This window comes from Schistocerca nitens, chromosome 4 (genome assembly GCF_023898315.1).
Source record: "Schistocerca nitens isolate TAMUIC-IGC-003100 chromosome 4, iqSchNite1.1, whole genome shotgun sequence".
Lineage (NCBI taxonomy): Eukaryota > Metazoa > Arthropoda > Insecta > Orthoptera > Acrididae > Schistocerca > Schistocerca nitens.
Genome location: NC_064617.1, coordinates 769,093,654 through 769,116,612, shown reverse-complemented (window position 1 = coordinate 769,116,612; position 22,959 = coordinate 769,093,654). Strand labels below are relative to the sequence as shown.

At 45.4% G+C, this 22,959-nt stretch overlaps 1 long non-coding RNA gene and 1 pseudogene across 1 annotated transcript in view; both read right to left on the bottom strand.

The window, feature by feature from the left end:
* Positions 1–22,959, bottom strand: part of LOC126253096 (uncharacterized) — a 1,024,558-nt gene that overhangs the window by 77,651 nt on the left and 923,948 nt on the right. The window lies entirely within an intron of this gene.
* Positions 3,723–3,840, bottom strand: LOC126253950 (5S ribosomal RNA; annotated as a pseudogene).

Genomic DNA, 22,959 nt, shown 5'->3' with positions numbered 1-22,959 from the left:
GTTCTCATTTCTACATTTGACACGGTTAACAAAGAGTTTGAAACACTTTATTGGCACTTCTTTCTTTTCTACAAGCGACTGAAGTCGGTTCTTCAGTCAGCTCCTGTCTGTGTTGCACTATGGGTCATTTAGTTCACCGCTCCGACAGGAATAGAAGACCAAATATCGGTTTATTATTTATTTATTCATGTCGGAAGCATCATCAATTTACAGCGTGCAGAATATTCACAGATTAAACATATGTAAAGAAACACAACATAGAATTGTAGATATCCAGCTATGTAAAAATATAAAAATATGAAATATATACACAGAGCTAGACATTTCTTGACCAGAAACGGGCGACGTCAGTTGCATTTGGCTTTGCTGCTATAAGGTCCTCTAAAGTGCATTCGGCGGGGCGCAGTGAACAGGTGTATGAAGCGTGGTTTGTGGTAGGGCCTACACAGCATTCGCATTTATAACGAGTATTTCTCGACCTTGCAGTACTCGCACGTGGTCCGTTTAGTGTATTCCAGATTCCTCAGTTTTTAACGCACCCTGGTGCTAAATAGCAGTTTAGAAGGCAGCATTTAGTTTTCTGTCGATTCCTCAACAATACGAATGAGGTATTTTATTATGATTTTAAAGAAATGACATCTGTTTCTATCAATAATGCTAGAGCTTTTACACAAAATAAGGCCTTGTGTTTTATGACTTTTGCTTAGTACACTACAGACAGCGCAACATAACAAGACAAGAAGCATAATAAAAAATGTAACCGACATATTCGTCGCGTGAGAACCCAGCAACTGTATTAAAAACGAATATTTTTTGCGCAACTAGAACGGAAAAATAAACGAAATAATATTTTTCTTTATCTTAGAAAAGTTCATTATAAACTTCTGTAGTGAGTATATATTAATATTCAATGTCCTCAAAATCTTTGTCATTCATCGAGTTTTGGAATATTATTTTACGATAGGTTTATGACGACGCTCAGCATTCAGTTTGTAATGTTTAAACCCAAATAAATATTGTTAAATAGAAAAGCATTCACATCTGCTTGATAACGACGTCATTTTTTAGCTTCTGGCAGTAAATTCAAGGCGTACTCGAGAAAGATGTGTTCGTAATCTCTATGTTTTTTATTTTTAAACAACTCTACCAGTAGAACTAAAATTTATTTTCTTTCACACGTCTTTCGGTGGAACCAGACGGTATTCAACATTTCACCATTTTAATAAAGAAAACTTTAGTGAAAATACGACAATTAAGGTAAAGATAAACTGGACAGTAACCCAGACGGAGCCTGCAAGTGGACGGCGCCAATACTCAGCTGATCAAGATGTTGGTTTCAATATAATTGTTACGGCGTAAAGTCAGCGACGGCACGCCAGTCGGGAACGAAAGAAAACGTCAGCCAATCGCACGCTGATCGGCCTGCCTCCAGGACGACAACGCGGCAGCAGCGGCCCCTACGTGAAGAGGACACTAGCGCCGCGCTCGACCGGTGGCGGTCAACTTCGATAGCAGTTTCAACGTTGGCCACTTCGCTAGCAATCTCTTATGTAGCACAGACTTGTGTTTGTCTACTCGGAAGAAGTCTGATTATTTTGCATGTCGCCCTTTGCTTGCGACACATATCAAAGTTAAGTAATTGCAATTGTCTTTTCTGACAAAACTCATTATTATGAGTTGTTTGGTTGTTTGTCTAGCGAACCGAGTATGCAGGATTCCTAGACACAACAACAATTACGTCGCGCAGGTCTATACTATCAATGATCTAAGGTTGGCACACTGTCAGCCATCCGAGAACAGGTTTGTGCGAGACTGTTGCGAAAATGCAGCCATATGTTCATGGCCGCAACCAGTCCATACACCGACAGATATTAAACACATTGACCTAACGCTGCCAAACTGGTTGTCTAGTTTTAAATGCGAGCACCTGAGATTAGACTTCCTCGTGACAAATCACATAACGTAGTGCTAACAGTTAACTTGTAGTTTCAACTTATAATCAAATATTTCCACGTCGATTAAAATTTCATCCTCGTAAGAGCTCATTTTCTGTATTTACAATATAGGAAAAACCATTCGTACAAATGAAGACAGGTTGACCTGCAGACGATGGACTGTAGGGACGCGAGTGGCAGCTGATCCTCAGTATCAGCAAATGAAACGAATTGTAGATACATAGAAAAACCCTTTATTGTATGATTACACAACTGTAGAACAGTCACTGGAAGATGTTACTTCAAGAAAATATCGAGGAGTATGCGCACAGAGTGATTTCTACGACCACATAAAACTGATCGTGGGTATGGCAGATGTCAGACAGATTAACTGGTAGAATCCTCCCGGGAAATGTAGGCCAACAACAAAGGAAGTAGCTAACACAACACTCCTTAGACCAATACTTGAATATTTCTCGTCAGTATGAGCTCCGTACGACATAGGATTGATGAAGGAAATTGAGAAAATCCAAAAAGGATTAGCACGTTTCGTTACAGTTTCACTTAATAAGCACGAAAGAATCACGGAGATCCTTGGTCAACTCCAGGGCTAGACACTGCAAAAAGAGGCGTTCTGCACTACGGTATGGTCTACTGTTACACTTCTGAGATCGTACGTTCTTAGAAGAGTCAACCAAGACACTGCTTCCTCCTGAGCATATCTCGGAAAAAAATGAAAAAAGAGAGAGAACGTAGAATTAGACACATTCGAGCCCACGAGGGGGGTTACCAGTAGTTGTTCTTTCCTTGAACCATCCGCAACTGCAACAGGAAAACAGGGAAGTGACGTTGGCACACAAAGTACCCTCCGCCACACTTCGTTGGGTGGCCTGCAGAGCGTAAATGTAGATATTGCTGTAGATGAAGAATGGCGTGAGTACGTGACGACTCGTGGATTTGTCTAACGTACCGGAATTTTCCTGGCGGAGACCGCAACACAGCTTGCCCGCAGGGAGGCGTGCATCTTGTCGTTATCTTCCAGATCTTCCGAAAGGACGAATCATTGGCAGGAGGGACACAGGAGATACCACAGTTAGCAGGAAGGGAATGACCGCAGAACGACTCGTGACGGAATGGACTCAGGCCAAAAGTGCGGCAAGAAGAGAAGGTTCAAGTCACTCCAGGACTTCAACACGAGAAGATACGCAGTCCAGTCACATTTATGTGACCAGGTGTCAAAAACCTGAATATCCACCTTTTGTGACGCGGAGCGCTGCGAGATGTGCAGGGCTGAAGTCAATCAGGTTCTCGAAGGTATTGACGGCGATGTGGAGTCATGCCGATTCTAGTTCCTTCGCCAACAGCGCTACGTTTCTCGGCTGAGGATCCATGGCCCGAACATTCGATCGAAGTGGTCCCACAGTCTCGATTGGGTGAATATATGGGTCCTTTAGTAGCCAGGAGAGTACGGTAAACTCACCCGCTGCTCTTCGAGCTGTGTGATACGTTGCATTGTCCTGTTGGTAGATGCCATCGTGCTCAGGAAGGAGAAACAGCAAATGAGGCTATAAAAACTAAACTCCTCCCGAACAGACCATGAAGGCCTAACGGTACCGACCGGCCGCCGTGTCATCCTCACACCACAGGTGTCACTGGATACAGATATGGAGGGGCACATGGTCAGCACACCACTCTCCCAGCCATATTTCAGTTTAGAAGACCGGAGCCGCTACTTCTCAATCAAGGAGCTCCTCAGTTTGCCTCACAAGCGGATGAGTGCACCCCGCTTGCCAACAGCGCTCGGACGACCAGATGGTCACCCATCCAAGTGGTAGCCCAACCCGACAGCGCTTAACTTCGGAGATCTGACGGGAACCGGTGTTACCACTGCGGCAAGGCCGTTGGCATGTGAGGGTGTACATGGCCCCAAAGGATAAATGCATACATGTGTTGATGCACTGTGCCTTCAGAGTGACGAGATCACCCAGGGATTGCCACGCAAACCATAAAGCTGTCTCCTCCGGTCTGGACACTTCCGACGACTGTTGAACGATGTTTGCTTTCAGAAGTTTCAGCCAATGGCGCATAAAATGTGATTATCTTGAAAGACCAGCTGTCGTCGCTCATTGGACATCCATTTGCGGTATTGGCGTGCAAAGTCCAGCCTTCGTCCCCGATTAACAGCAGTCAGCATGGGTGGTGCATGAATCAGACGTCCGCTGCGGAGGTCTGTGCACTGCAACGTTCGCTGAATGGTCCTTAGGAGACACTGTTGGAAGCCCCTTGGTTCGTCTGAACGGTCAGCTGGTCAACAGTAGCATGTCTATTCGATAGCTGTCACGTCGCCTACTTTTGGTAGCCATGCATAGTATACTTTGACATGCAAACAGTTTCAAGAACTTAGTCATTTCAGAAATACTTCCATCCTTGGCCTAAAAACCAATGATATGCAGCCACATAAATCGCTCCGTTTCCGCATTACGACGACTTGAGTGTTTTCCGCGTCCCCCGAGACACTTTATACACCCTCCACTGCTAGTGCTGCCATTGCACTTGAGTTCGAACACACGCGGTGGACAAATTAATGAGACTGGACCGTGTAGTAGGGTATTCGACATAAATGTCACGAACAGACGGTTAGTAACAGCTGAAATCGGGCGGGGCTACAGGCATAATACCACGGCGAATCATCGGAAACAGGTCACTGGAATTCCGGCTGAAATCTCATGCAACAGTCCGTCGTTTACTGCTCACGGCATACGACAGATAACTGTGACCTGATATAGTTGTTATCTTCATTAAGAGGTGAACATGCTTGAAACACGAATCTGTGGGAGTTGCACTACGTTCTTAACATAAATTAGCGAAGCTGTGGTGGAACATACTCAGTATTACAGAGTACTATATGTAGATTTGTATTAACAGAAAGGCAAGAATAAAAAAAATTTCTTGTAGTGACAGATTACTCACTTCCCAAAATGAAAAAAAGCTCGCGTACACAAATATCGTGACCACTAGCAACTCGTGTAAAATTTTACCAATGTGCTACAATGAGCCGGCCGCGATGGCCGAGCGGTTCTAGGCGCTTCAGTCCGGAACCGCGCGACTGCTACGGTCGCAGGTTCGAATCCTGCCTCGGGCATGGATATGTGTGATGTCCTTAGGTTAGTTAGGTTTAAGTAGTTCTAAGTTCTAGGGGACTGATGACCTCAGATGTTAAGTTCAATAGTGCTCAGAGCCATTTGAACCATTTTTTGCTACAATGAGACAGCCTATAGACTTTTGACTTACACGGGTAGAAATCGTAACTAAACCGAAGATATTAATTTCACGTATATAAATTGAACTCTTCAAATATTTTTAAATTTTATAATTAATCATTTAAAATTGTGAAGAATAAAATAAAATGAAAAAATGATAGTAGCAGGTATCGAAACAGAGCCGATAAATCGCTAGACATCTCGGCCGTTGAGCCATTACTTCGACTGCTCCTCAAAAGTCTCTTATACTCTCCGCTTGTACAATATGTTACTCATAGTGCCGGAAGGGATGACGTCACATCACGACAGGTGCAGTCGAAAACAGACAGCCGCGTTCCTTCTCTGAGTTATCGTAGCGTGGCTGACCACGATTTCAGTACTCGACGTTGGTTTCTAGTTGTGGAGAGACAGCTACAAAACACGTTTTCGTCCGTTTTATTTGCACACCAGCACACATTCCAAGAGAAATGGCGTAATTTTGGTGCGATTTCTGGCTCGCACTGGAAGAGTTTTAGTGAGATACAGAGTGCTGCAGCCCTTGGCACATAACTGGTCGTCACTGATAGCGACCCAACACCTGATGCAAATTACCAAGTAATAGTCACTGAAGATGAAAGCAAGTTCCTCGAAACACCTCGAAATAATTTTAAAAGTGACTGGTATTAAGTTTATTCTGAAAATAGTACGTAACACACATGTATGCTTGGCATCTGACAGAACAAGAAGCCCTGTCAGATAGGATACTATATCTTTATTGGAAGAGAAAAGGAGGCAGCGGGGGCACTAGGATATTTGGTAAGCTCGCACTGGAGAGGTAAGGCCACTACTCCTCCAGGTCAGAACAAATGGGACGGCCGCAGTGAGGGGACCCGCTGATAATAACCCGGAGAAAAGCAACGGGTGCACGGAGCAGCGGTCTCCCGGCCGCCTGAGCTTGATTGCGTCATGAATTTCAAATCTGGTGCTCCGCGAAAGCGTTTTACCTTGATTACGGGTATAGTGCCATAAAACTGCTCGTTCAGAGTTCCTCACTACTCAGGCTTTGTGTGAGGATTACGTAATGGTCGCCGCTGCGAGTCGGGAAGCAGTCGCATCGGTGGATGCAGATCTGGATAAGGTCAGCAAGGCTAATTATTCGCAAAGCTACAGAGTCGACAGCGCATTATGTCTACAGGTAATTTGAGTCGGAAATTACATCTGCTTTTACTGGACAATTAAATAAAAGTGACCGAGTTTTCTTTATTTATTGGAGTTACGCAGTAGTGATAGCAAGAACCAACACAAGGTGCTACAAAAGAAGCAACAAAAATATCTGGTGATGAATATCGCAAGTGCGTTTTAAGAAGTGCCTCGGAAGAAGGAAAACGGGATTTGAAAATCAGGCACAGTGAATTCGTGGATCGGAAGTCAGCATTCCGAATTTCTTTTCCGGTTGAAATAATAAAGATAATTGTTTGCTAGGAATACTTCCAAAGTGCGGAGAAATTCAGAAGGATACTTCTTCGATGTTAAGTATTTTAACTTCCGCACGTCAGTGCACTGAGAAACTGAACCCACGGTCGGACGACTGAACTGCAAGTTAAACCTTTCGTACGTGAAAATATTAAGCTCTTTACCGAGCTCCACTAAGGATAAACTACCGTATTTAACACCATGACGCATACATGCAGGCTGAAGCGACGAATGAAAATTTTTACCAACGCCAGTATTCAAAATCAGGGCTACTGCTCACTAGGCAGATTCGCTAACGACTACACCACCCCAAAACATGTGTTTTTGAAAGTACTTTCGCTTTATGTACACCCTATCTTCGGCTGTTTCCAATTGCTTACAAGTCATAAAGCACTGTCTTCTTTTATTTTTATTTTATTTTATTTTTTTACGACGTTTTACAATAGAGTCTTAAAAACTTCCTTTGCAAAATCCTGTTCGGAACACGTAAATAAATATAAACAACTGATGATGGGATGCCAGGCATCCGGAAATTTCATCATAGAAAAATAAACGTCTGTAAAAGGAACTGGGTGTAGCTAATTCAGTATAAGTTTTCAGCAATTTCAAAACTTCAGCGTTCTAATACATTCACAACACGCAAGAATTATTTAGTGATGTTAATATTGGAAAGAGTAGAAAAGCCGGCCGTGGTGGCCAAGCGGTTCTAGGCGCTACAGTCTGGAGCCGCACGACCGCTACGGTCGCAGGTTCGAATCCTGCCTCGGGCATGAATGTGTGTGATGTCCTTAGGTTAGTTAGGTTTACGTAGTTCAAGTTCTAGGGGACTGATGACCTCAGAAGTTAAGTCCCATGGTGCTCAGAGCCATTGGAACCAAAGAGTAGAAAAACACAATGCGGCAGTGAGACAGGCAATCCCTGTGGACAACCAATTACTGGTAAATTTGAGGTTTTTGGCTACAGGCAGTTCATTCGAGTGAGTTAATATCGACATACACTACCAGGAAATATTTTGAAAAATTTGTCCAAACATACCCTTAATGACTAATAGTGTAGGCATGGGTTACTTCTGTAACATTAAACAAATTAAGCCATCACTTCTTGTTAATTTTAAAAAGTTTGAACGTCTAAATCGCTTGCACTTTGCATATATCGGCTGTACTATACACAACGCAACCTAGAATAATGCGAAAACAGAATGACGAAATGTCAACCCGATAATACTCACGCTCATACGCACAATATGTGATGTAATAGTGAGAATATTTTGGTCAGCATCAGAACTGCTCGTCAGTATTTCCATTATTGAAAAATGCAATGCTCGACCTCATTACAATGAGGAATTGAGAGAATAATATTGAATAGGATAGGGGCCCTTAACACTCTTACAATTTCTCTCTCTCTCTCTCTCTCTCCTTCTCTCTCCGTGTCTGTCTCCCTCTCTCGAATTTTTTCCGCGGGCCGGATTGAAACCAATCGGGGCCGGATGCCGTCCGCAGATCGCCGGTTGCCTGCCCGCGATGGCAAAGGTAAAGAGCGGAAGTTACAGTACTTTAAAAATGGACACAAACAGTCTCGATTGCAAAAAAACCTTTATTTTGTGGCAACTGGTTTCGGTCAGTTTTTGACCATATTCTGACCTCATACCATGATGGTAGGAGGTGGTGGTAAATGGAGCGGTGTTATAATTCCACAAAAGTAGTCTCTGCCACACACGATGAGTTGGCTTTTGGAATGTAGATACAGTTGCAGAGAGAGGTTTATCAACAAGAAAAGTTGCCGTCAAACTCGCGTACACTACATTGACATCATTCGGACATCCCACTGTGATGGGGAGACAAAACACTGGCAATCTAAATGGTTTACCTGGAATGTGGCGGTGAATTGCTAACAAAAAGAGTGTAATATTCTTTTGCGGGCAGTTGTGCTGCATCGGAACATACCGGGACTATCGACTGCACGACTGTTGCGAACGCAGCGTGAAAAGTCACGGCCAGGCGCTGCCGAAAGTGCGCCCGGCGGGCGGCGGGCGCGGCCTTCGCCGCCCAGAGCTTCGACCTGACACGACTGAGCCGCGCTGCGCCGCGCTGAGCCCGCAGCGAGAGGTCGCAGCTGAGGGTCGCCACGGCGGCGCTCATTACGGCCGACGAAAGGAGCAACGGGGCAGGAAAAGCCCAAGGACGGCGACGGCGTCTCTGCCAGCCCCGCCGCCGCCACCGGCGGTCTCCGGCACGTCTCGCTTCACTGGCTGCTCCGTCCTTGCCCCACTAAGTAACTCAGTCTGGTCAGACATGCACCCCAGTTGGTGAAATGGAGGAGGGCCAGTTTACCTACCGTCAAAGACGATGTTAGACATAAAGAAATATGGAAAAAATGAAAGACGAAAAAGACACAGCAACGGAACATGGGAAGTACACAGCCTGACAACAACAGTGCAGCACCCACAGGAGAAGGGGCAAACGGAAATTAACTCCACGGTTTGAGACGGAACGTCATTACGAAATTGAATCAAATTCACAACGAATTTGGCAGTATGAACCCTGTTGCCCCTATGATGTTACAACCCCCTGTAGCAAGATTCCATTCACTGCTTCGTTTGGGAAGAGTCGGTATGTCTATTATCCTCTTCTGAGGCCAACTGGCCCACAACTGTTGTCACTGGTACTCGAATCCAAGATACTGGCACTTGGGTGGAGTTGACGTCTGATCTAGTCCACCACGTGTTCTATGAGTGGCAGATCTGGGGGTCCTGCAGGCCACAGCAGAACCTCAACATCACGCAGACAGTTCATGGACGTGTCATGTGTGGACGAGCATTGTCCTGTTGACGAGTTGCACCACGGTGCTGCCGAAACAGAACTGCTCTCATTAATAAACGGTCACAACGCCCATATAGTACTACGGACAGAAAGTTGGCTGAAACCAGACGTAAACAGTAATGAAATCCTAAACTCAGATTGTAATGTATACCACAGAGACAGGCTGGACAGTTAAGGGGGAGGCGTGTTTATAGCGATAAGAAGTGCAATAGTATAGAAGGAAATTGACGGAGATCCGAAATGTAAAATAATTTGGGTGAAGGTCACGGTTAAAGCAGGCTCAGACATGGTAATTGGATGTCTCTATAGGCCCCCTGGCTCAGCAGCTGTTGTGGCTGAGCACCTGAAGGAGAATTTGGAAAATATTTCGAGTAGATGGTTCAAATGGCTCTGAGCACTATGGGACTTAACATCTATGGTCATCAGTCCCCTAGAACTTAGAACTACTTAAACCTAACTAACCTAAGGACAGCACACAACACCCAGCCATCACGAGGCAGAGAAAATCCCTGACCCCGCCGGGAATCGAACCCGGGAACCCGGGCGTGGGAAGCGAGAACGCTACCGCACGACCAAGAGATGCGGGCATTTCGGGTAGATTTCCCCAACATGTTATAGTTCTGGGTGGAGATTTTAATTTGCCGGATATAGACTGGGAGACTCAAACGTTCATAACGGGTGGCAGGGACAAAGAATCCAGTGAAATTTTTTTAAGTGATTTATCTGAAAACTACCTTGAGCAGTTAAACAGAGAACCGACTCGTGGCAATAACATATTAGACCTTCTGGTGACAAACAGATCCGCACTATTTGAAACAGTTAACGCAGAACAGGGAATCAGCGATCATAAAGCGGTTACGGCATCGATGATTTCAGCCGTAAATAGAAATATTAAAAAAAGTAGGAAGTTTTTTCTGTTTAGCAGAAGTGACAAAAAGCAGATTACAGAGTACCTAACGGCTCAACACAAAAGTTTTGTCTCAAGTACAGATAGTGTTGAGGATCAGTGGACAACGTTCAAAACCATCGGACAATATGTGTTAGATTAGTATGTGCCAAGCAAGATCGTAAGAGATGGAAAAGAGCCACCGTGGTACAACAACCGAGTTAGAAAACTGCTGCGGAAGCAAAGGGAACTTCACAGCAAACATAAACATAGCCAAAGCCTTGCAGGCAAACAAAAATTACGCGAAGCGAAATGTAGTGTGAGGAGGGCTATGCGAGAGGCGTTCAATGAATTCGAAAGTAAAGTTCTATGTACTGACTTGGCAGAATATCCTAAGAAATTCTGGTCTTACGTCAAAGCGGTAGGTGGATCAAAACAAAATGTCCAGACAATCTGTGACCAAAATGGTACTGAAACAGAGGATGACAGACTAAAGGCCGAAATACTAAATGTCTTTTTCCAAAGCTGTTTCACAGAGGAAGACTGCACTGTAGTTCCTTCCCTAGATTGTCGCACAGATGACAAAATGGTAGATACCGAAATAGACGACAGAGGGATAGAGAAACAATTAAAATCGCTCAAAAGAGGAAAGGCCGCTGGACCTGATGGGATACCAGTTCTATTTTACACAGAGTACGCGAAGGAACTTGCCCCCCTTCTTGCAGCGGTGTACCGTAGGTCTCTAGAAGAGCGTAGCGTTCCAAAGGATTGGGAAAGGGCACAGGTCATCCCCGTTTTCAAGAAGGGACGTCAAACAGATGTGCACAGCTATAGACCTATATCTCTAACGTCGATCAGTTGTAGAATTTTGGAACACGTATTATGTTCGAGTATAATGGCTTTTCTGGAGACTAGAAATCTACTCTGTAGGAATCAGCATGGGTTTCGAAAAAGACGGTCGTGTGAAACCCAGCTCGCGCTATTCGTCCACGAGACTCAGAGGGCCGTAGACACGGGTTCACAGGCAGATGCGGTGTTTCTTGACTTCCGCAAGGCGTTCTATACAGTTCCCAACAGTCGTTTAATGAACAAAGTAAGAGCATATGGACTATCAGACCAATTGTGTGGATTGAGGAGTTCCTAGATAACAGAACGCAGCATGTCATTCTCAATGGAGAGAAGTCTTCCGAAGTAAGAGTGATTTCAGGTGTGCCACAGGGGAGTGTCATGGGACCGTTGCTGTTCACAATATACATAAATGACCTGGTGGATGACATCGGAAGTTCACTGAGGCTTTTTGCAGATGATGCTGTGGTGTATGGAGAGGTTGTAACAATGGAAAATTGTACTGAAATGCAGGAGGATCTGCAGCGAATTGACGCATGGTGCAGGGAATGGCAATTGAATCTCAATGTAGACAAGTGTAATGTGCTGCGAATACATAGAAAGATAGATCCCTTATCATTTAGCTACAAAATAGCAGGTCAGCAACTGGAAGCAGTTAATTCCATAAATTATACGGGAGTACGCATTAGGAGTGATTTAAAATGGAATGATCATATAAAGTTGATCGTCGGTAAAGCAGATGCCACACTGAGATTCATTGGAAGAATCCTAAGGAAATGCAATCCGAAAACAAAGGAAGTAGGTTACAGTACGCTTGTTCGCCCACTGCTTGAATACTGCTCAGCGGTGTGGGATCCGTATCAGATAGGGTTGATAGAAGAGATAGAGAAGATCCAACGGAGAGCAGCGCGCTTCGTTACAGGATCATTTAGTAATCGCGAAAGCGTTACGGAGATGATAAACTCCAGTGGAAGACTCTGCAGGAGAGACGCTCAGTAGCTCGGTACGGGCTTTTGATAAAGTTTCGAGAACATAGCTTCACCGAAGAGTCAAGCAGTATATTGCTCCCTCCTACGTATATCTCGCGAAGAGACCATGAGGATAAAATCAGAGAGATTAGAGCCCACACAGAAGCATACAGACAATCCTTCTTTCCACGAATAATACGAGACTGGAATAGAAGGGAGAACCGATAGAGGTACTCAGGGTACCCTCCGCCACACACCGTCAGGTGGCTTGCGGAGTATGGATGTAGATGTAGATGTAGAAACAGAGGACGCAGCATCGCTGTGACGTACCACTGTGCTGTCAGAGTTTCCTCAACCACTAACAGCTGAGCGCTGAAGCCAACGGTAAAACCGCTGTGCCTCTCCAAATCATTGGATAAATAAGACTCTATAGACAGTGGTGGACTGCCCCAACCCGGATTGCCGCTGTACTCGCTACCGATCGACGGCGGTCATCTGTGGCAGTGCAAAGCTGCCATTCATTGTTGATCACCATGCGACGCCATTCACCTGCAACCCATGCTTCCTCGTCATGGCACCATCCCAAACACAGCGGTTTTGCTAATTGTTAACAGCATCTATGCATGGGACGGTAATTCCCTAGTTCCACTGATGCTAGTCCTCGATCAATGTGTGCGATGACACAGAATGCTACATACAGTCCATGACTTGTTCTTGGATGTGAAGGGATTACGATATATTTGGTGCACAATACAGCGATCCCCACTTGTGGTCATCAGATGCGGCCGAGCGGAACCTTGACGACGAGTAAGCCTGTCCTCAAGTTCCCCTGCTGTCCAACATCAGGCCTGGCATCCGAATGGCCCGTAAGTCTGGATATAGCACGTTCGAACAACCGGCCAGATGGAGATCCCAATGACATCCGTTGCAAACTCTGTCAGGTGTTGATTACACTGTCTCCCCAGAAGGTGCTGGTTTTTCAAGAGTATGCGGCATCTCTGCGTCCTTCACGTCTTCGGCCTGGAATCTCACTGGATGCAGCAGAATTATCTTCAGTGATTTTGCTTGATAAGTAAGTTTCAAAGGTATTTTTGTCAGTAGATAACTCTTTTAAGTACCGTGGTTTCACAGTAAACTACGTTTTGAGTGAAGTGCCAACCATTCAACTGATTAGATTTTTTAAAATATTTTAATGTTTCTTACCACTACCGGTTTCGAACATTTTTTTCACCAGAAGGCTCCACTGTATTTACGGTAAGAACTATGAATCACATGAAATTTCGTGGCAGATTAAAACTGTGTGCCGGGCCGGGATTCGAACCTGAGATCTTTGCATATCATGGGCAAGTCCTCGAACGAAGCAGCCATCCAAGCACGACTCATCATCCGCCTTCACAACTTCATCTCCATCAGTGCCTATCTCCCACTTCCTCCTCCATACCTTCCGGAACTAGCACTCCTGGAACAACTGATATAGCGGGGAAATGCGAAACAAGCGAAGAGCTGTCATTGTATGATCGCACAGTTGTCGAACAATCGCTGGAAACAGTTTTATGAATTGCGAAAATGTCGCACTCAAAAAGTGCAATCCATTAAGCCCCAGGCACGATGAACAGAGAGAGATTTAAAGTGGAACGACCATATAACACTAGTCATAAAAAATTAAACTAACTGTCGTTGAAAGTATAGTCTACCCAGAAGCAGGTAGGATACAAAACTCTCCTTCGTCTGATACTTGAATATTGCTCGCCAATGTGGAGTCAGTACCAATTACACACACATAAACAAAGTGCTGCATCATCTCAATACGTTGTGAAGGTGTGATGCAACTGTGATTGTCCCTGTACCGACCGGAAGGTCGCCCCTGACGCAGTTTGTAAACGTACATTTAGTTACCACGAGCGATATCTATGGTAATACACTGCAATCGTATTCACTGCAGAACTTCGGCTGAAAGTAAAGCGCCAGTTGCGGTGCATTAGAGACGTCTGTGGAACAGTAGAGTGAACATCCATCAGGCCACGAAGGGCAACTGCGACCAATGATCAAGTCAGCATTACCAAGCGCAGAAGGCTTGCCTACCAGAGACGTTGCTCAACGTAAGCACTGGAGTCAAAGTGATGTGGTGCAACATGGAATCGGTTCCAGTTGACTGTTAGTGTTGAGAACTTATACCGCATGCGACGTTCACGTTCCACAGGTGCACGAGATGATCGACATCTACAACTCTTGAGTCAAAGAAAGCGTGGGCTTCGTGCTCCAGAATTAGGTATTCGAAGAAGCTACAGGTACGGGGTGCTTCCTAGTGGTGATGACATCGTTTCCGAGCCACCACAGGATGCCTCGCCTGTTGGGCCAGTGGCCGATTCTCCGGCAAGGTCCCGACAGTCACAGAGGGCGGGCCTATTAGTTATAGGGAGCTCCAACGTTAGGCGGGTTATGGAGCCCCTCAGGAAAATAGCGGGTAGGTCGGGGAAGAATGCCAGTGTGCACTCGGTGTGCCTGCCGGGGGGTCTCGTCCGTAATGTGGAGGAGGCCCTTCCGGCAGCTACTGAACGCACTGGGTGTGACCGGCTGCAGATAGTAGCACATGTCGGAACGAATGACGCCTGCCGCTTGGGTTCTGAGGCCATCCTTGGTTCCTTCCGGCGGCTGGCTGATTTGGTGAAGACAACCAGCATCGCACGCGGAGTGCAAGCTGAGCTTAATATCTGCAGCATAGTGCCCAGAGTCGATCGCGGTCCTCTGGTTTGGAGCCGTGTGGAGGGTCTAAACCAGAGGCTCAGACGACTCTGCGACTATAATGGTTGCAAATTCATCGACCTCCGTTATTGGGTGGAGAACTGTAGGGCCCCCCTAGACAGGTCAGGCGTGCACTACACACCGGAAGCAGCTACTAGGGTAGCAGAGTACGTGTGGCGTGCACACGGGGGTTTTTTAGGTTAGAGGGACCCCCCTTGGGCGAAACGATAAAATACCTGACGGCTTACCAGAGAGAACATCAGCATCGTTGATAAAGAACGTCCGTCCTCAGAGACCAAAAACAGGAAAAGTTAACGTAATATTGGTAAACTGCAGGAGTATCCAGGGCAAGGTTCCTGAATTAGTATCGCTTATTGAAGGAAATAGTGCGCATATAGTATTAGGAACGGAAAGTTGGTTAAAACCGGAAGTGAACAGTAACGAAATCCTAGACACAGAATGGAATATATACCGCAAGGATAGGATAAACGCCAATGGTGGAGGAGTATTTATAGCAGTAAAGAATTCAATAATATCCAGTGAAGTTATTAGCGAATGCGAATGTGAAATAATCTGGGTTAAGTTAAGTATCAAAGGTGCGTCAGATATGATAGTCGGATGCTTCTATAGACCACCTGCATCAGCAACCGTAGTAGTTGAGCGCCTCAGAGAGAACCTGCAGAACGTCGTGAAGAAGTTTCGTGATCATACTATTGTAATAGGGGGAGACTTCAAACTACCAGGTATAGAATGGGATAGTCACACAATCAGAACTGGAGCCAGGGACAGAGACTCTTGTGACATTATCCTGACTGCCTTGTCCGAGAATTACTTCGAGCAGATAGTTAGAGAACCAACTCGTGAAGCTAACGTTTTAGACCTCATAGCAACAAATAGACCGGAACTTTTCGACTCCGTGAATGTAGAAGAGGGTATCAGTGATCATAAGTCAGTGGTTGCATCATTGACTACAAGTGTAATAAGAAATGCCAAGAAAGGAAGGAAAATATATTTGCTTAACAAGAGTGATAGGGCACAAATCGCAGAATATCTGAGTGACCACCATCAAACGTTCATTTCTGAGGAAGAGGATGTGGAACAAAAATGGAAAAAATTCAGAAACATCGTCCAGTACGCCTTAGATAAGTTCGTACCGACTAAGGTCCAAAGCGAGGGGAAAGATCCACCGTGGTATAACAATCATGTACGAAAGGTACTACGGAAACAAAGAAAGCTTCATCATAGGTTTAAGAGTAGTCGAATCATAGCTGATAAGGAAAAGCTGAACGAAGCGAAAAAGAGCGTAAAGAGAGCAATGAGAGAAGCATTCAACGAATTCGAACATAAAACATTGGCAAACAATCTAAACAAGAACCCTAAAAAGTTTTGGTCATATGTAAAATCGGTAAGCGGATCTAAATCCCCTATTCAGTCACTCGTTGACCACGATGGCACCGAAACAGAGGACGACCGAAGAAAGGCAGAAATACTGAATTCAGTGTTCCGAAACTGTTTCACTGCGGAAAATCGTAACACGGTCCCTGACTTCAGCCGTCGCACGGACGCCAAAATGGAAAATATTGAAATAAACGATATCGGAATTGAAAAACAACTGCTATCACTTAGTAGCGGAAAAGCATGCGGACCAGACGAGATACCCGTAAGATTCTGCAGTGATTATGCTAAAGAACTTGCCCCCTTTCTATCAGCAATTTATCGTAGATCTCTGGAAGAACGTAAAGTACCTAGCGACTGGAAGAAAGCGCAGGTCGTTCCCATTTTCAAGAAGGGTCATAAATCAGATGCGAATAATTATAGGCCTATTTCGCTTACGTCAATCTGTTGTAGAATAATGGAACATGTTTTATGTTCTCGTATTATGACGTTCTTAGATAATACAAATCTCCTTCATCATAACCAACATGGATTCCGCAAACAGAGATCATGTGAAACTCAGCTCGCCCTATTTGTCCAAGAAATTCACAGTGCCGTAGACACTGGCGAGCAGATTGATGCCGTATTCCTGGACTTCAGGAAGGCATTTGATACGGTTCCGCACTTACGTTTAGTGAAAAAAATACGAGCTTACGGAATATCGGACCAGGTTTGTGATTGGATTCAGGATTTCCTAGAAGAAATAACACAACATGTCATTCTTAACGGTTCAAAATCTGCAGATGTAGAGGTAATTTCGGGAGTACCGCAAGGAAGCGTGATAGGACCTTTATTGTTTACAATATACATAAATGACTTAGTTGACAACATCGGTAGCTCCGTGAGGCTATTTGCAGATGACACGGTTGTCTACAAGAAAGTAGCAACATCAGAAGACTCGTACGTACTCCAGGAAGACCTGCAGAGGATTAATGAATGGTGCGACAGCTGGCAGCTTTCCCTAAACGTAGATAAATGTAATATAATGCGCATACATAGGGGCAGAAATCCATTCCAGTACGATTATGCCATAGGTGGTAAATCATTGGAAGCGGTAACGACCGTAAAATACTTAGGAGTTACTATCCGGAGCGATCTGAAGTGGAATGATCACATAAAACAAATAGTGGGAAAAGCAGGCGCCAGGTTGAGATTCATAGGAAGAATTCTAAGAAAATGTGACTCATCGACGAAAGAAGTAGCTTACAAAACGCTTGTTCGTCCGATTCTTGACTATTGCTCATCAGTATGGGACCCTTACCAGGTTGGATTAATAGAAGAGATAGACATGATCCAGCGAAAAGCAGCGCGATTCGTCATGGGGACATTTAGTCAGCGCGAGAGCGTTACGGAGATGCTGAACAAGCTCCAGTGGCGGACACTTCAAGAAAGGCGTTACGCAATACGGAGAGGTTTATTATCGAAATTACGAGAGAGCACATTCCGGGAAGAGATGGGCAACATATTACTACCGCCCACATATATCTCGCGTAATGATCACAACGAAAAGATCCGAGAAATTAGAGCAAATACGGAGACTTACAAGCAGTCGTTCTTCCCACGCACAATTCGTGAATGGAACAGGGAAGGGGGATCAGATAGTGGTACAATAAGTACCCTCCGCCACACACCGTAAGGTGGCTCGCGGAGTATAGATGTAGATGTAGATGTAGATGTAGACGTCGCAACAAACTGTTAGGAACGACTGCATGTTGAGAATCTCTATTGCCGACGATGATGGCGAAGGCACCATGTCGTATACCAAAATATGAGGGTTGTCCAGAAAGTAAGTTCCGATCGGTCGCGAAATGGACACCTCAGTGAAAACCCGATAAGCTTTGCACAGATGTGTTGGGTGGTGTCTCCTGTATGACCGTCGATCGCATCGGACGTTCTTTTCAGTTGTGAGCGCACTGTGAGCTAGTAAACGTGTCTAGAACAACGATGTCTCCCGCCAAGTAGGAGGGCGCGCTGAGAGGTTTCGCCTTAATGAATGCAGCCCACTTAACACTACTGCTACGCACTTCCTTCTTCATGGCAATTCGCAGCCGCACTCTGCAGGAGCACTGAAGACGCTCCTGCAGCCTTTTCGATGGGAAGTGTTCGATCACCCACAACACAGCCCTAATTGTCTCGTCCTGAGTATCATCTCTGTTCATTTGAAACGATGGACATGAAGACAACACTTGGGCACAGGCTATGGGCTACAGACCAGCGTAGAGAACTATCGGAAAGCCCCATGGTGTTGAAAATTTGGTATAACGCTCCGACAAATGTCTAAGTCGAAGTGGTGACTATGTAGAGAAGTATCTGGAAAGTGTAGCTAACTCTTGCAAATAAAATGTTTCTGATTTTCACTGTGGTTTCCATTTAGCGACCGATCGGAACTTACTTTCTGGACAACCCTCGTATCATGGATTCCATTACAGATGGGTAGTAAGAAATCACGCAGAATGGATGTCCGAGGAATGGTGTCAGGTGTTGTTTATGGTCAAAATTTGGAGTTGTTTGTACCCTCATAATGGCGGACAACATGTTGGAAAGAAAGCCCATAATACCGAACACCAACACAGTATCCCATATGTGCAACAATGTGGTACTGCGGTGATGTTCTGACATGCAATTACGTGGGGTCACCATACACGTCTCTTGGTTGTTGAGAGCAATCTCACTGCTCTCAAGTACAGGAGCGAGATTCTGCAACCAGTCAACATTTTGGCGACAGTTTATCATCTCAACGGATGACAACTCGTGTGCTCATCATGTTGTTCTCGTGAACAAGTTCATTCAACATGCTACGGTCACCACAATGGAGTGGCCTGTCTGTTCCCCAGACGTGATCCCAATCGAACATGTGCGGTACCGACTGAAATGACGTTTTTTGGACATCGACAACAACCACGTGCTCTGCGCGAGTTTCGCAGAAAAGCCATTGAAAAGTGGGACAATTTGGACCACGACTGCTCACCGATGGTACGCCACGGATTCTAGCCTGCATAGTGCTAGGGATCGACTCAACACATACTGACGTTGCTCAAACGTTTGTTTTTTGATTTGGTGATCTGGACGCATTGCAAATGGACATTTCGTCACCTTGAATTTCGAAATAAAGGGGTGATGCAAAACTTGTTGACATGCGTGTAGCAATGATAGAGAAGATCCGAAGAAGAGCCGTGGTTTCCCCGCAGCTTTTTCCAGCAAGTGCGAAAGTGTCACGAAGAACACAAGTTGCAGACACTATAAGACATTTCTGGGTGGTTTACTGTCAACATTCGAGTACGATCGCCCCTAGAAAAGTCAATCAATTTGTTTCTCCCTACATATATCGTGCGGAATGAGCAGGTTGGTAAAATTACAGAGTGGAAACCAAATGTTGAGAAAGGACCTTAGAGACAGCGCTGGGATTATTCTGATAAGCAGACAGAAATGTGTAAAGTATTACCAAGCCCTGCTCACGGAGAAGAGAAAGGAGTTTATACAAGAAATGGTAAATTTGACGAAAGAAAAACATCCATGTGCAGGACGGATAACCTCGCAAGAAATTTGTAAAGCTGTGAAATATATGAAAAATGAGAAACCACAGGGTCCGGATGGAAAAAAACACAGAATTTTTAACGACAGTTTCTATGACTGTGTTTTATATCTTAGTCCCAGTGTATAATAAGTGTTTGGAAAGGGACCAGGTGCCTAAGGAATGGAAAAGGTCTGTTATTACTTCAATCTATAGAAAGGGGAAAAGGCAGGACTGTGGAAATTACTGGGGCATAAGTGCGATTCCATCACTAGCGCAATTATGCGGGGGAATCTTAAAGGAAGGAATAATGACGGAGGCTATAATATCCTTGCCTAATCCGATAAGATTGATAACCTCGCTGTTTGGTCCCCTCCCCCGCACATCAACCAACCAACCAACCAACCAGAATGGTTTTTTGACCACGTCGCACATGTACTGATGGAATATTCACATTACGGAATCTAATAGGGAAGAGAATTGCCAGAGGGACAGACAACTATTTACTCTTCGTGGATTTGCAGAAAGTCTATGATCTGCACCACAGAACAATCTGTGGACAAGTATGACGAATGGTGGCGTGTCAATTATTTATGTCAAAGCATTTCAAAAATCCAGAATTAGATTTTCACTCTGCAGCGGGGTGTGCGCTGATATGAAACTTCCTGGCAGATTAAAACTGTGTGCCCGAGTTCGAGTCTCGGTCGGGCACACAGTTTTAATCTGCCAGGAAGTTTCAGTTCAAAAATGTTCAAATGAGTGTGAAATCTTATGGGACTTAACTGCTGAGGTCATCACTCCCTAAGCTTAGACACTACTTAACCTAAATTATCCTAAGGACAAACCCACACATCCATGCCCGAGGGAGGACTCGAACCTCCGCCGGGACCAGCCGCACAGTCCATGACTACAGCGCTTTAGACCGCTCGGCTAATCCCGCGCGGCTCAAAGCAGTTAAACAGTTCTATACGGACAGTGTAAGTGCCGTCAAAGCAGGAAAATCCGTGCCACCGGAGTTTCCCTTTACAAAAAGGCCACGCAAAAGGTGTGCTACAGCATCGATGCTATTTAAAATCTATGTGGAAGAGGCATTTAACGCCTAGAGGAGCAAATGAGAAGGTGTTGGAAGCCCAATGGGGGCCAAAATGTTGTACACACTTGTGTTCGCTATGTCATCGTTGCAGGAGAGCAGGATAATGGTGTGTACATGCTTCGGAAGTTAAAAGTGGAGTATGAAAGACAGAGCCTCACCATTAGCTTCACAAAAATGAAGGTTGGCGGAAACACTGCAAAGGATCTGAAAGTTGGAGCCAATAAGATCAGGACATGTAAATCCTACATTTCTGGAGGTTATGATGTAATCAAACGGAAGAATTGAAGATGTCATAAATAATCAAATAAGTGAGGGCAGCAGGGTCGTAGGACAACTGAACTCGGTCCTTTCGAGTAGCAAAAAGGTCCAACCAGATGATATAGTGTTCAGCTATTATAAACGGGAGCAGAAAGGTGAGTAATAAACAAGCGTCAATTGAACAAGTTGCTTGCAGTAGAGACGGACTTCTGGAGGCGAATAGTGGCATCCCTAACCTGGACCGTGTAGCAAATACCGACGTTAGAGAGCTATGGGTGCAGATAAATCAATAACAGAGACCACGGAGAAGATATATCTAAACTGGTATGGACATGTAGAAAGGATTGACGACAGCCGATGGCCAAAAGAAGTGTAGTGTGGCAGTACTCTCCAGGTGAAAGAAGGAAGCGTGGACGACTTATGATGAACTGGAGTCTAAAGGTGCGGGACGCGGTGGATGCAGAGGACTACAAGAAGGAGACTGACACGATCGGAAGAAGTGGAAAACGACGGGAAGTGAGAAGCGGAGCCAGTTGTAGAATGCTCGCAAAATGGTGACGAACCCACGTTGAGGCTCACGAACAACCGTTCTTCCGGAACACCATTCACGACTGAAACAAGAAAGTTGGAAGTGCCAATGGTATTCAAATACGTTCCCCCACACACCATAAGGCGACTGGCGGAGAACAGACGAGGCTGCAGAATCGCTGCGGTGCAAGACGCACTGTGCAGATGTTGAGCGAGGCAGCACTATGGTGAGCACTTGCTGCCCTAGCGAGGCCCCGCCGTTTCCTGGAACGAGCACCCCGCGGCCCGCAGCCCAGACCTTGGCTTTGCAAAGGTCGGCGAGCGCGGCGCGGAAGGCGTGGCCTTCGGCTACCCTTCACCCGCGGCCAATATCACTCCAGCAGGAAGCAAGGGCCGCTGCCCGCCTCTGAGTCACGGGCCGCCGCGGGGCACGCCACTGAAAAAATCCACCACACAGCCACACTTCCTCTACAACGCACTAACTACGGACAAACCACTTGTTTGAAATCGGCCCACGTTTAGTTCATATTTATTAGTTCCAGATGTTAGTACGTACACTGTCGAAACCGTGTACAGTTATTTAATGTTTCATTAGCACCATCAGCATCTATACCAACGTACATCCTTCGCAAGCCACCATACGATACATGGCGGAGGGTACCTCATACCACTGCTAACCATTCTCTTTCCTGTTCCACTACCAAACGCTGCGAGTGGAAAACAAACGTCTATAAGCTTTCGCTAGAAGCCCCGATATCCTTCATCTTGATTTCGTGATCTTTATGAGAGATACACGTTGTTCGCAGAAGGATCGTTTCCTAAACTTTCTCAGCAGTTTTAGCCGGCCGTGGTGGTCTCGCGGTTCTAGGCGCGCAGTCAGGAACCGTGGGACTGCTACGGTCGCAGGTTCGAATCCTGCCTCGGGCATGGATGTGTGTGATGTCCTTAGGTTAGTTAGGTTTAAGTAGTTCTAAGTTCTGGGGACTGATGACCACAGCAGTTGAGTCCCATAGTGCTCAGAGCCATTTGAACCAATTTTTTTTCTCAGCAGTTTTTCGCGAAAAGGACGTCTCCTTCCTTTAAGGGATTCCCATGAGTTCACAGAGCGCAGTACTTGCATGTTTATCGAACCTATAGGTATCAAACAGAGCATACCGTCTCTGAATCGCTTGGACCACCTTCTTTAATCCGACCTGGTGGGAACCACAAACACTCGAGCAAAGGTTCA